The 4,202-nt window shown below is 32.8% G+C and overlaps 1 pseudogene; it reads left to right on the forward strand.

Moving 5' to 3' along the window:
- Positions 1–1,741: 1,741 nt before the first annotated feature.
- On the forward strand, positions 1,742–1,866 carry LOC122471080 (annotated as a pseudogene).
- The last annotated feature ends 2,336 nt before the right edge of the window (positions 1,867–4,202 follow it).

Consider the following 4,202-nt stretch of genomic DNA (forward strand, 5'->3'; position numbering starts at 1 on the left):
CACACACACACACACACACACACAGTCACCACAAATGCACACCTGGTTACTTCTGACAGACCTACTCTTCCTGGACATTACACCAGTGTTTCTCAAAATATTGTTCATATATCAAAATCTTCTTAGAATCAAATTACAAAGGATTAATGATTGAAAGAACAAATTCCTAGCTCCCCCTCCAGAAATACTAACTTAGAATTTCTCAGAGAAAGTTTTATGAATATGACCTATTTGCACACTGGAGTTTAGAACATTGACTAGATCCTCCCTCTCTTCCCCTTTTGTTTTCCTCCAACTCAACCAGTCTTTCCTGCAAAAATCTGTAAAATCAGGCATCCCTTAAAGCACTAATAATCAAAACATCTACCAAAAAAGTCTGCTCCCACCTTCTATAATCCATACTGAAAAACAAATATAGCATTGATATGGGTCAGGGTCAAGGTGCTAACATCAAAAAGTTTTTAGTTAGTGACAGAAGTTAAAAAATGTGGCAGCCATGCCACATGTCCATTTTCAGGTAATCTTTTGTATTTCTTTTGTTTATATCCTGCTTCTTTGGACTAATTCGCTCTTATGCAACTCATAGTAATCTGTCCTCCTCCATCTCTCCTTATTACGGCTACCACTTCAGGAAAACCTACAAGGGATCCATAGGTCAGTTCAGCTCTAGATCGTGGAAAGAGGTCTGTTTTTACCCTTGGCTCTGATTCTCTTTGCCTCATCTCATACTGTACTGGTGAGACAGGATGAAAAGAGTACAAGCTAGGCCTTGATCAAGGGAACTAAGAATTATTTCAGTTCTTAGACCAGAAGCACATATGTGGTCTAATCCATCTTCTCAGTACTAGGTGTGTCGAATAGGAAAAGTGTCTTTAGCAGACCAATTGAAGAATTTTGGGGAGTCCAAGAACTCCCTAAAATTGACTTGCAAAATGTATTTTTTATATTCCTTATTTTTATGGATCAGAGTGCAACACCTTTCCTCAAATTCTCAAAATATTCTGAAAATTAAAAAAAATTAAAAGATACTTCCCTTAGGATTAAGTTTCCATTATAATTAATGTCCTCATAGAAGATCCTCTTTGTACAAAGAAGTACATTCTTTGTTCATATTTGCCTTGTAAAAGTATGATAATATACTTAGTAAACATCTTTAATTATGCTCATTGTTAACATCCATTACCACCCCAAGATAATATACTTGCATTTTAACTCCTCATTTTTGAGATTCAATCCTAAGAAATGAGCAAGCAGAGAAGGCCAATGTCTTTGGACAGCCCACTTTGAGCAGTGCTTTGGCTTCAAGCCCAGAATCTATCACCAAATCCGCAAGCCCTATTAATCCTCAACTTTGTCTTTTAAAAATTATTTGGTAATGAGAAAAAATGAGACATACAAAATCAAAATTTAACTTAAGTACATAAATTCATTCTTCAATTTCAAAAGTAAATATTTAATCTGAATATTTTACTTTCTATTTGTTTCCTACAGGCATATTAGTTATTTAAGTTATCTGGGCTTTACATGAGGAGTAAAATATTTTTATTTGAGCAGGAATTTGCATTAACTTCATTTTGTCCTTTTTAAAAATTTAAAACCAAATACAATTTTTCAACATATTCAAACATTTAGAATAAGTCCAATAATAAATTATCATTCTCTCTCCTTTCATTCATTGACAAATGTTTTTCAAGCTCCTTTACAGTTCAAGATATGGTGTGAGCTATTAAGAAACATTCTAAGCCTCATTCTAGATGGAAATGGACACTGTTGTTCATGGTGTCCAGAAATTGTTAATATAGCTACATTGAGACACAAGTTATGCTTCTATCACTGGCAGCGGTGACAATGAGACCTATAATGTTTTCTGCTAGGCTCATGGAGTAGGTGAAAGTAAGAAGACTTTTTAATATTAGAAACAACTAAAGAATAATAATTTGAGATCATTTGACAAAATATCAATCAATTTACTTTCTAGAATTTGACTTTTAGGGTCCTACATGAAAGAAATTGGATCCCAAAGATTACAGGTGGGTAATTTCTGAAGAATGTTCATATTCAAGTGGAGGTCAAAGAAGCCTAACTGAAAGAACTCTGTCTTGACAGTGACAACTGTGGATTGAATAAAACTTCTTTTTAAAAGGGCTATTTTGAAGATTATAAATCTGACTTTGGAGGAACTACAGAGATTGGCACTGGAAGGAATCACATGTAAAATTCCTTAAGTAAAAATTTAATGACTTTAAATTTTTTAAAAATGAACATTAAAAAGCGTAAGGATGTGTACAATCTGTCTTGCCCCCCACATTCTCATAAAAGATGTGTGAAATACATATACCAATAGTTACAAAGTGAATCATTAAAGGGTGTTATATAGACAATAGGTTGAACATAGGCTCTTTCATGAGAGCTCTTTTTGTATTGGGATGTGCTAATGGAATGCACCACCAAAAAAAGAATCATTTTTAAAATATGGATAAATTTGATAATATACTTTCAGAATGCATTATGTATGCCATGGTAATTACATGCCAAAAGTTTCCAGTGATGATTTAGTCAATTCATCCACCCACAGGGTTGAAACATTTACCAACCCTCTGCTTAGCTGGGAAACAAAGGAGGAAAAAGGACCAAGTATTTGACATAGATCAAGTTCAAAAGTTTCAATGTACACCTGGAAAAAGTAGTAGTTCCAAAAGAGAAGAAGGAGGAGAAGAAGAAGAAGAAAAAGAAAGGAAAGTTTCAAAATGAGTTTCAAACTCGACACAAAGTCAAAAATTATAGCTTATATTTCTTAACCAGTGCCTGCTGTGATGTAGGAATTACAGAGCCCTTGGAGTCTTCTCCAATTCAAAATGCTTATCATGAACTTTGGGTATGAGATAACTGAGTAAATGCCTTCTTCATAAATTTGGAATGTTAGAAAATTCATATATATATATGTATATAATAGAAAATATGTATAGTGTATATATATAAGAAATATATATGCATATATGTGTGTATATACATAGTCACAACTTCTGTAAAAAAATAAAACAAAATAACATATTTGAATGAAAGTTGACCCCTAAGACCCCAAAATGATTATTCTTTTTAAGTTTATTTCATCTGAGAGATAAACAGTGCAGCATTATTTTGTTTAATATACATTCAGGTATCTGAATTTCTTCCACGTGTTTATCTGACACAATAATATCTACTAATTTTTTGAGAATGGAAACCATAACAGAAGACTGCATATTTCCATAAAAAATGATGCAATTATTTTGTCTTCAATTGATGCTAAAGACTGTCAGAGAGCCAGATCACCGGAGGTATCCCTTCTTTAGCATGATTAAGTTTTATCTTGATTTTATGGATAAAGAATAGGACACCTGTTCTAATTCTTTTTTGCTGAGAATTTTTGAGTTCCCCAATCTCAAAAGAATCTCAAACATTTTTTTGAATTGAGAGAGAGAGCGAGCATGAGTTGGAGAGAGGGGCGGAGAGAGAGAAAATCTCAGGTTCCACGCTCAGCTCAAACCTCACCTGGGGGGCAATCCCACGATTCTGGGACCACACCCTGAGCTGAAATCAAGAGTCAGATGTTCAACTGACTGAGCCATGTAGGTTCCTCAGGAAGCTCAAACTTTTAAACTGAGAGTACAACAGGTATACATATTGTTAATCAGGAACAATGGAGAATCCATTGTTACATAAATTACTCAATTTTATTCAATTCAATAAAGGTTAATCTCTTGGTTCAGAAATTTAAATTCCATGAGAAATTTACTGATGGACATTAAATAAAAGCATATGTATTTTTTGTGAGAAATCATTTTAGTTTTCTAGGTCTCCTATTTTGAGGGAATGGGTGGAAAGAATGTTTTGTTTATTTGGAAATTATATAAGAGTATTATAAATTTTAATCAACCTTACCATAAAAATAAGCAATATCTTAAATTCTAAATAAGTTCAAATTATTCATTTATTCCATTATAAAAGTGTCTTCAACTCATAATAATTATAGGAATCTATAATTCTGTGTAGCAACATTCTTGAAGACAACTCCTAGTCAGTCACGTACATTTACATCTTTATACATAATTTAAAAATTTTAAACTGTTGATTAAATTAAATAAGAGAAATTAACAATATTCCCAAGTATATTTCAAAAAGTAAGTTTGGCTATCTATGTGCTTTTATCTAAGCTTTCAGCT

This window comes from Prionailurus bengalensis, chromosome D3, assembly GCF_016509475.1.
Source record: "Prionailurus bengalensis isolate Pbe53 chromosome D3, Fcat_Pben_1.1_paternal_pri, whole genome shotgun sequence".
Lineage (NCBI taxonomy): Eukaryota > Metazoa > Chordata > Mammalia > Carnivora > Felidae > Prionailurus > Prionailurus bengalensis.